The sequence below is a fragment of the Triticum dicoccoides genome, chromosome 1A, assembly GCF_002162155.2.
Source record: "Triticum dicoccoides isolate Atlit2015 ecotype Zavitan chromosome 1A, WEW_v2.0, whole genome shotgun sequence".
Lineage (NCBI taxonomy): Eukaryota > Viridiplantae > Streptophyta > Magnoliopsida > Poales > Poaceae > Triticum > Triticum dicoccoides.
The window spans coordinates 399,511,172-399,521,640 of NC_041380.1; positions in this window are offsets into that span (position 1 = coordinate 399,511,172).

The window sequence follows — 10,469 nt, forward strand, 5'->3', positions numbered from 1 at the left end:
CGGACACACCCGTCGGTGGTCGTTACTCCTGGCGAGATCTAGACTGGACCCACAGATCAATACTAGTCTATCATGCGCACTTTGTCCTCACTCGTGCGCACCCGGGAGCAACTTCCCGGTCGGTCACCCATCCTGAAACTACTCCAAGGTGAGCACGCTTAACTTTGGAGTTATGTTCGAATGGGCTTCCGGAAAAGAAGGAATTCCTTATTGATATGAGTAGCCTATCATCCCTAATAAGCCAGGCTATCACATACACCCCCACTCAGAGGAACCGACGTCCTCGTCGGACCACAGGAACGTTCCCTCTTGGCACAAATGTCTGTGCATCTATTCCGGTACATGTGTCATGCCGTGTGCCACGACGGGTCACAAACGTCATGAACAACATGACCGCGCACCTGTCCGCAAACATCCGTGTAACCACGAGGGTCAGCTCTGATACCAACTTGTAACGCCCCAGACACACCCGTCGATGGTCGTTACTCCTGGCGGGATCTAGACTGGCCCCACAAATCAATACTAGTCTATTCTGCGCACTTTGTCCTCACTCGTGCGCACCCGGGAGCAACTTCCCGGTCGGTCACCCATCCTGAAACTACTCCAAGCTGAGCACGCTTAACTTTGGAGTTATTTCTGAATGGGCTTCCGGAAAAGAAGGAATTCCTTATTGATATGAGTAGTCTATCATCCCTAATAAGCCAGGCTATCACAAGTATACATTGTTGCATTGCATGAATTGCCTCGTCAAAAACCTCGTGTGAGAAACATCAGGAAAACTCACTCAAGGGAAAAAGAGTACAATCCACTCAACCGTCGAGTTGAGTACTCGATCATCGGGACCGTGATTTTAACGATGAGTTTGTGAAGTTTCTCCCCCTGAACCTTGCATCTCCCTAAGTCTCATCATATCGATTTCACATGCACATCTCTCGAAGGATGGCATTGGTAATGATTTAGTGAACAAATCAGCAAGATTGTCACAGGACTTAGTATGCAAGATTCTCACCTCGTTCATCTTCTGCAGCTCATGTGCATAGAAGAACTTAGGGTTAATATTCTTCATGGGATTACTCTTCACATAACACATCTGGAGTTGTGCAACACAAGGAGCATTATCTTCATAGATAATGGTAGGGGTTTGTACGGTGTTCAGCCCACACGTCTGCTGAATGTGGCCGATCATCCGCCGAAGCGATACAGACTCTTTTGACGCTTCGAATAGTGCCTGATTTCCGAGTGGTTTGTGGAAGTCAACACAAGTGTTTGCTTGGACGATTTGTAGGAAAACGCAGTTCCACCGCAAAGAAAAACATATCCAGTATGCGATTTGCAATCATGTGGGTCCGATAGGTACCCAGCATCGGCATAGCCTATAATAGATAGGTCTTGATTTCTTTTATAAAATAGGCCAAGATCTTTGGTCCCTTGCAGGTAACGGAAGACGTCCTTGACACATTTCCAATGCCTCTTGGTAGGTTCAGAACTGTACCGAGCAAGAAAACTGACGGCGAACGCAATGTCTGGCCGTGTACAATTTGCGAGGTACATGAGTGCTCCAACTGCACTCAGGTAAGGAACCTCTGGTCCCAGAGTTTCCTCCCCCTCTTTCTTTGGCCTGAACGGGTCCTTGTCTGGCTGTAAAGATCTTCCGACCATCGGGGTCTTAGAAGGATATGCCTTATCAAATCCAAATCTCTCCAACACCTTTTGGGTGTAGGCCAACTGGTGCACTAGAATCCCATCAAGGGAATGTTCAAGTTGCAGACCTAGACAGAACTTGGTTTTACCCAAATCCTTCATCTCGAATTCCGACATCAGGTAGGAACTCGCTTCCTCAATATTCTCGGGCATACCGATTATGTTTAAATCGTCCACGTACACCGAGATTATACAGAATCCATCTTGGGATCGCCGTATAAAAACACATGGGCAATCTTTATTGCTCGTGTAGCCCTTCTCATGAAGGAAATCACTTAAGCGATTGTACCACATTCTACCAGACTGTCTGAGTCCATACAGTGCCTTTTGAAGTTGAACACTGTATAGACCCCTGTTTGCTCTATCATGGTTCGGAACAGGGATACCTTCTGGAACCTTCATGTATATGTTCGAATCCAAGTTACCATACAGGTAAGCAGTGACAACATCCATTAGTTTCATTTTCAAGCCCATGTTTACTGCCATCGAGATCGAGTATCTAAAGGTAACTCCATCCATGACCGGGGAATAAGTCTCCTCAAAATCGACACCTGGTCGTTAAGTGAACCCTTGAGCGATGAGCCTTGCTTTGTACCGTACTAACTTATTATTTTCATCTCTCTTTCGAACAAAAACCCACCTATGGCCAACAGGGCGAATGTGGGGAGGAGTTTGACAAACTGGTCCGAACACCTTCCTTTTGTTGAGATATAATAATTCGGCAGTAATTGCCTGCTACCAATCTTTCCAATCCGACCTTTTCTTGCAATCAGCGAGCGTGTTAGGCTCAAGGTCAAGATCTATGATTGAGGCAATTTTCGTAGCAAAGTTAATGTCGACAATCACCGTTGCTCGGTTCAGGGACTCCCCCGTATAAATATAATTTATGGTCATTTTGTCATGAAGCGCATCCGGTGCAAACACTTGCTCTACCAAATTTCCCATTATGGGAGCAAGGTCCTTTAGATTTCCCGCGCCGACGTGTGCGCACACATCTCCGCTGGGTGTTTCCCCTATGGGAAAGTTTAAGTCCGGAATTTCGTGCACTGAATTTTCCGCACTTATGCCGGGTCTCGACTGGCTCCCCGTTTCACTTTGGGGTACTTTGGCGACAGGCTGTAATAAATCTCTCTTATCCTTTTTCGTCGGGCGTCCCCGAGTACTTGGGATTTGAGAAGCCGGATCTCTCGTCCTTTTAGGCCTTTGGACAGGAGCGGGTATACCATCATTTTTCTTCGGTATTTCAACCCTTTCCGGTGCATTGCGCGCATGCACATGCGATTTTGTCACAGTCTTTAAGTCACTAAAGTGGTCAGGTAGTTGATTTGCTAAAGACTGCAAATCTATTATCTTTTGGGCTTCTCTCTCAGTCTCAGCAGTGCGCGGGTCATGAGCGTGGATTCCCGTGGCGTGCCACGTGATTTCTCGACTTTTAGCATCAAGGGGTTGATTCTCTCCCCCTAAAGTCAGGAAAAAAATCCTCGTCAAAAATGCAATCAGCAAAACGAGCCGTGTGACAGTCACCTGTCATGGGGTCCAGATACCTGATTATGGACACATTCTCATAACCAACGTATATCCCCAACTTACGGAGCGGGCCCATAGCCGATCGCTAAGGTGGTGGTATTGGTACATATACCTGGCAACCGAACCTACGAAGGTGGGAAATTTTCGGTGCCGACCCTTGCGCAAGCTAAACATGAGAGTGGATGTTGTAGGCCGACGGTCGAAAGTTGATGAGATTGGCCGCGTGTAATACTGCGTGGCCCCAACATGTAGTTGGTAAATTACAACCCTGAAGGAGCGGTCGGGCAATGAATTTAATTCTTTTAATTAATGCATCGGCAAGTCCATTTTGTGTATGAACATGCGGTACCGAGTGCTCAACTTTGATTCCCATTGCCATGCAATAATCATCGAACGCCTTTGAAGTAAATTCTCCGACGTTGTCCATTCAAATAGACTTTATACGATAATCTGGGAAATTATTCCTCATTTGTATGATCTGAGAGATCAGCTTTGCAAAGGCATGGTTCCGTGTTGACAGCAGGCAAACATTGGACCATTTATAGGAAGCATCAATGAGCACCCTGAAGTACCGAAACGGCCCCGTGAGGGGCTGAATTGGACCGCATATGTCCCCTTGGATACGCTCCAAGAACACGGGGATTTCATCCCTCGCCTTGAGGGGCGATGGACTAATGACTAACTTCCCCTTAGCGCATGCGGAGCACACGAAATCATCGGGATTCGGGAAGTTCTTCACGTTAACATTATAGCCATGCGAGTTGTTGATTATATTTCTCATCATCCTAAGTCCGGGGTGGCCTAACCTATCGTGCCAGAGGCAGGAGAGTTTAGAGCTTCTAAAGACGGTCTTAAGGGTAGTGTACACGGGCGGTGCTACTATCTTAGTGTAGTATAGCCCTGTGTCAAATGGAGGAAGCCTTTCGATATCATGTTTACCATTTGCATCCCGCTCGATGATGAGTATACACACTTGGCCATAGTCATCATCGGACTCAATGTGAAACAATTAGCGCGGATATCTTAAAAGCTCAAAAGATTATGAGTCGACTCCGAGTACAACAATGCATCATTAATGAACATAGTTGTCCCCATAGGAAGTATGAAGGTGGCTCATCTGGAGCTGAATATGTTCGAACCGCAGCAGGCGATTGTCACAAATATTCTCGGAGATTTTTAATAGACTCATAACACCGAGTTACTCGTAAAATGGTATTAGTTGTACTGCAATCAACTAGGCACATTTCCTCTACTCGGGTGCCACACGTGTTCTAAGATATGACATCAAACCAATATAATGTAGCGAGGAAGAAGCTACATAAATAATAAGTGCACATATTTCAGAACATAACAAGCTATCATAATTAAATGAAGGAATAAATGGATGAATGCAACATCATCCAAACGCCAAATGATGAATAAGGTTTTTGCTCTGATAGAGTACAACCCACCGGAGATAAATGTATCAGTTTAATCTAGGGAATTATGAACAAATGGGAAACCAAGAGAGTAAATGAGGGGGCCATTTTCTCTAGTCGAGATGTCGAGGCGGCTAAGCATCTCCGCATAGGAGAGCTTTTGCCAGGATAACATCACCATCAAGTTCGTGTGTCATGGAAGGGGGACGCCAATGGCTCTACTGTGGGCACCTATAAGGCGTTGCCATAGGATCCTATGGTGTTCCCCCTAGACAATGTAGACACCCCCAAGCGGTTGCGCAACAATGGTTCTATTCCTCTCCATGGGGACAAACAATGTGCTCCGGCCTCTCGAACCACCCTTTTGAGAGTGATCTAAAAGACTAGGGCACTTCAGTCTGTCATGTACACATTTTGCAGGGTGCCACGGAGGTGGAGTTGAAGAAAGTGCAGCAACCGGGCATTCACCCTAGGAGTGGCGGTGACCATCTGGGTCTCCAAGTCTATCGCCCTAAGTCATACAGACTCGAGGACAACCTCCACATTGAATGACAAGGTGGGGTACCCTAGCCCATACATTGTCCGCGCATTCACCCTAGGAGTGGCAAAGACCATCTCGGTCCATGAGCCTATCGCCCTCTAGGGTCACGCGGACCCGAGGATGATCTCCACGTCGAATGCTCGGTGGGGTAGTAGAATCCCTTATGGGCCAACTTGATGGACTCTCGATTTATTGATTCCGGTCATCAACAATTAGCAAGTGGTTACATCAGGTAATCCACGACATAAAAGCGATGATGATACATTTTATTCATCAAAATGACATTCCGATATTTAAAACATGCTATTATATGACTTACTAAATGATTAAGAGTGCTAAACAATCAATCTACAACAGTGAAATCATACAATAATATCATGTTACAAAAGATATCGTGTTAAGCGCATCTAGCCTGTGAAAACTAGCCCAAAAATCGAATTCCCGAGACATTTTTAAGCCCAAATACGCATTTTTCAGCGAAAACAGACAGTTCCAGGGACTTCTACGTGAAATATTACAGCAGGAATATAATGCGCATAAAAACAGAAAACTGCAGGGGCTAAAATGCAAAGAACCCCGCGCATGCGTGCAGTCCGGCTCGGTCCGGTTCAGCTACAGGCCAAAAACAATGGGCCGTTGGCCCGTTTAGTGCGCAGCAGCCGGCCCCTTCCTCTCTCTCTCTTTTTATGGAGGAACCCACTCCCACGCTGACGCGGCCTGGGCCACGGCAGCCCACTGGGCTGGCCTGCTCACGGCACTGCCCAGCAGTGGGGCGTCGCTAGGGTTTCCTAGCGCCCGAGCGGTGGCGGTGGCTCACACGCAGGCACGCATGCCGGGCCTGGTGCGGCCAGTGCGCATATCGGGCGTGGCCCGGAGCGGCCGGCACGCGCACTCGTGGTGGCGGCGACCTGCAGCCGGCAAGGCCGGGCATGGCGACGACCGGTGCATTTGTGGCAGCGAGCTGCATCAGGAGGGCGGACGCGCATGTGCAGCGACGTCCTGGTGGCTGCGGTGGCCGGCAAGGGCGGCACGTGCGGCGGCTCGAGCCCCGGCGACGGCAGCTGGCCGTGGACGGCGCGAATCGTGGCAGGCGGGCGTACCAGTGCAGCTGCGGCGGCCACGCCACGCGACGGCAACGAACGCGACTGGGGTGGCCACGGCCACACAACGCGGCGTCGGCAGCGACGCGCGGGTGGCGGCCATCGAGGCGGGCTGCGCGCAAGCACGCGCCAGCAGGGCGCGGCGGCGACGAGCCGGCCACCGGGCCGGTGGCGGCGTCAGCAGGATACGGCGCGCGCGACCAGCGGGGTCGCGGCCAACATGGCCAGGACGACGCCATCGACGGCTTGGCACGACGTCATCTGGACACCGGCCTCGGGATGCGGATCTTCTTCGCGTTCATCCGGAACTTCGACAGCGCATGGCACATCTGGTGCTTTTGCGGCGGTACCATGACCATCCGGGTCACGATTTGTACCGGCTCCCTATAGTGCAGTCAACAAGTTTCTCTTGATCCAAGAACATCGACATTGGTCGGCGACGTATTCGTCAGCTCGGTTCTTGGGAGGAAAATCCACACCATAGGTAAATTTACCCGAAAAATAAATTAATCGCAAAAACGGAATAGCAGTAACGAGAGGAATCCATTTTTGCGAACAAATTTCGAATCCATACCTTCGCGAGATCGACGAAAGCCTGCTCGAGACGCAGGCTTGATGGAGAGTTGGAGGAGCGAAGCGTGCTGATAACATGTTCCGCAACTCCTGTCGGCGAGTCCGGTCCAAGGTTGCGGAGCGGAGCGAGCGTCGTAGTCGATCACACACAGGTACAGAAAGTAAATGGACACAAGGATATAGAGGGGAGTCTTTATTTATTAATCATCATCAATTGTACATACACAGGGTGCTCTCCTCTTTATATAACTAGGGGGTGGAGGGACAAGAGTAAGTCTAGTAGAGCCCTCAAACCCTCAAACCCCTAAAAATAACCGATTTTTTTAGAGTTTTCGCCCAAAAAACGCCGTAGACTAGAACCTCTAAACCCTCAAACCCGTAAAAAAATTTAGAGGTCCAACCCTCAAACCAGTTTGCAACCTGTAGAAGTAGGGGTTGAGAGGGAAATCTCCCCCCAACCCGCACTCCTCCTCCTCTCTCGCGTGGGAGGAAACTTCCTCCTCCTCCCGCCGTCTCCCGCCGCCTTCTGCCGCACCGGCCATGGAGGGCCCCGCCGCTGCTGCGCCCCTGCCCGCCGCGCCCGCCCCGCCCGCCTCGCCCGCCCCGGCGCCTGCCCCCGCCCACCCGACCGTGGTCGACGTGGTGGCGGCGACCCACGTCGGGGCCAAGCGGCGGCGGGCGGGCCTCGCACCTCCCCCTCTCGCCTCCCCGGCTCCCGCCCCGGCCACCGTCACCGCCCCGGCGCCTGCCCCCACCGCCTCCCCGGCTCTCGCCCCGGCCACCAAGAAGAGCCGGCCGAAGGCGCCATCCAAGGTCGCCCCGGCCATGAAGATGCCGCAGAAGAAGGCCGCGGTGCGGAAGAAGCCCGCGCCCCCGCCCGCCTCCGTCGCCGAACCTCCTTTCGTCGCCGTGGCCGAACCTCCTCCCGCCGCGCACGAGGTGTTCGAGAAAATGGCAACCCCATCCTCGTTCATGGACCTCCTCCAAAACGCGGAGGTGGACCTCGGGGCTCCGCCTCTCGAACCCGTTAGGGTTGGTGACGACTTAGAGGAAGATGAGGAGGATGAAGGTGATGACGAAGAGGAGGTGGCCGAGATAGGGGAGGAGGCATTCACCGCCGCTTCCCGCCCACACGCGCGGCCGACAAACTACACCGAGGCGAAAGATATCCTCTTGGTTCGTGCTTGGTCAACTGTGGGAATGGATGCAACCACCGGCACCGATCAAACCGGTAAACGGTATTGGCAAAGGATCGAGGACACCTATTGTAGGATCAAGCCGAAGAATAGTGGGTTCATCTCTCGCACTTACCGGTCGCTTCAAGGCCGGTGGGAGTTGATGAAGCCCGCTTGTCCTCGTTGGAGTGCGGCCATGGACCAAGTGAGGGATGCACCACCTAGTGGAACCGTGGAGAGTGACTATGTGAGTACATATATCTTCACTATTTTGATTATGTGTGTGTACTATGCTATTGGTGGGTTCTTATGTGATTTATGTGTGGTTGATAGAAGACAATTGCCGGCATGAGGTACAAGGAGATGGCCACTTCCAAGGGCAAGCCATTCCCATTTAAGCATGCTTGGACAATTCTTCAAACCTTTGACAAGTGGAAGTTGAGGGATCAAGAGACCGCACCCAAGAAGTCGGCAATGCTTAGGATGGATGATAGTGAAGATGAGGAGGAGATGAACTTGGGCAAGCCCGAGGGAACCAAGAAGGGCAAGTTAAGGGTGAAGATGAAAGAAGAGGCGTCAAGTCTAAGGGAGAAGATGGACCACATGATGAAGGCAAGAGAGGAATTGACAACGAAGACATTGGAGACGAAGCTTCTTATCACCGAGAAGAAGAAAGAGGTCAAGCTTGCACAAGTTGAAGCAAAGCGTGAAGAAGCAAAGCGCAAGGCCGAGTTGGAGGAGAGGATGATCAAGCTCAAAGAGGCAAAGGTATGGAAAGAACTCATGGTGGAAGAGAAAGAGCACATGATGATGTTCAAAAAGGACATGGATAAAGACCAGTTGCAATGGTGGAAGGACTACAAGGAGGACATCGCGGAGAGGAAGAGGATGTTCTGTGTTGCGTCCTCTACTTTTCGAGGTGACACTCCGATGAGTAGTTGTGGCGATGGCGGTGTGTACGACTCCACCGGTGCCCATGGAGATGCTTGATGGAGCCCGCATGTGGTCTAGGAGATGGCGCCGAGGTGCAATTTTTTGGTGATGATGCCGATGAGAGGAGGAAGATGATGATTTTGTGATGTAAACTATTAAACCATGCATCAATGATTGTCATTTAGTAGTTTGTTTGGAAGTTGATTGTGTTCTTGTTGTCATAAATTGTGAGAAGTCAAATGATAGATTTAAAGGTTGCGGTTGAGGCAAAGACTAGAACCCTCAAATCCAATCCTTAAAGCAGTTTAAGGGTTGGGTTTGAGGGTTCTAGTATTTGCCCTTGTTTTCAACCCTTAAAAGTGTCAAAAAATAGCACTTCTTAACCCTTAAAACTACTTTAAGGAATTGAGGGTTTGAGGGTTCTATTAGTAATGCTCTAAGTGACCACTTTAACGTTAAGTGAAGGGATTTGGTCTATAATAGACCAATGACTTGTTCCATCTAAGACCCAAGTTTTCTAACAGAAATAATGCTGAATAACAAGAAGAGCCGCTGGAACAGGCAGCCGTTCCCTGGCGCTCACACACCGGCGCCGGCTCTTGGTAATTAGCGTTGCTTATACTAATGTTGAGATCTTATCAAAAGAAGAGCTTAGCCCACCATCGTAGCATAATGAGCATCAGAAATAACCTTGTTCCAAAAAGAAAATCAGAAATAACCTAAATAATGGGGCAACGTGCCCGACAGCTACCGGATCCTCATTCTTACTTTTATAGGTTGCTTATATGTTTTGTTGTCCTTCGTTTGAACTGTCTACTATTTCTCTCAGTAGATACCTCCTCTGTAAAAAAAAATATAAAAGCGTTTTGGTCACTAAAAGTAGAAAGTACTATTAAAAATTAAACTACAAATGTATCTTATATTTTTAGGTAAAAAATATCTTATATACTCCCTCTGTCTCATAATATAAAAACGTTTTTTACACTAATGCAGTGCCAAAAACGTTTTTATATTATGAGACGAAGGGAGTAGTATTTAGTTACAAAGGGAGTACCAGATATGAGATGCTCTTTGATCTCTTTTTTTCAGAAGATAAAAGTTTAACGCTTTGAATCTAGTAGGTTCCAAGAAATTACAAAGTAATTCTTGTAACTAAAACTTACAATAAAATACTTTGGAGATATCTTCTCTATGGTATCAATCTTTATAAGATGAAATACTTCTAAGATTTCAGTAAAGAAGTCATAATTGGATAGCAACGAGATTTTCATTCATTCACCCGCATAAACTTGGGGAAACGTTTTCAGACGGTGCACCGGCCGAAGCTTTGGCCGGTCGCACGCCTCATCACGCGCCCAGCGCGAGCGTAGTGGGCCGCGCCTCCTTTTTTTGTGGGCCCATGTAACCATCCTTCCTCCTCCCCTGATCCAATCTCCCCTTATTCACCTTAATGCCGCGAGCTCACCCTCCGTTCGCCGCTGCCAAGCTGCGTTCCTCCACC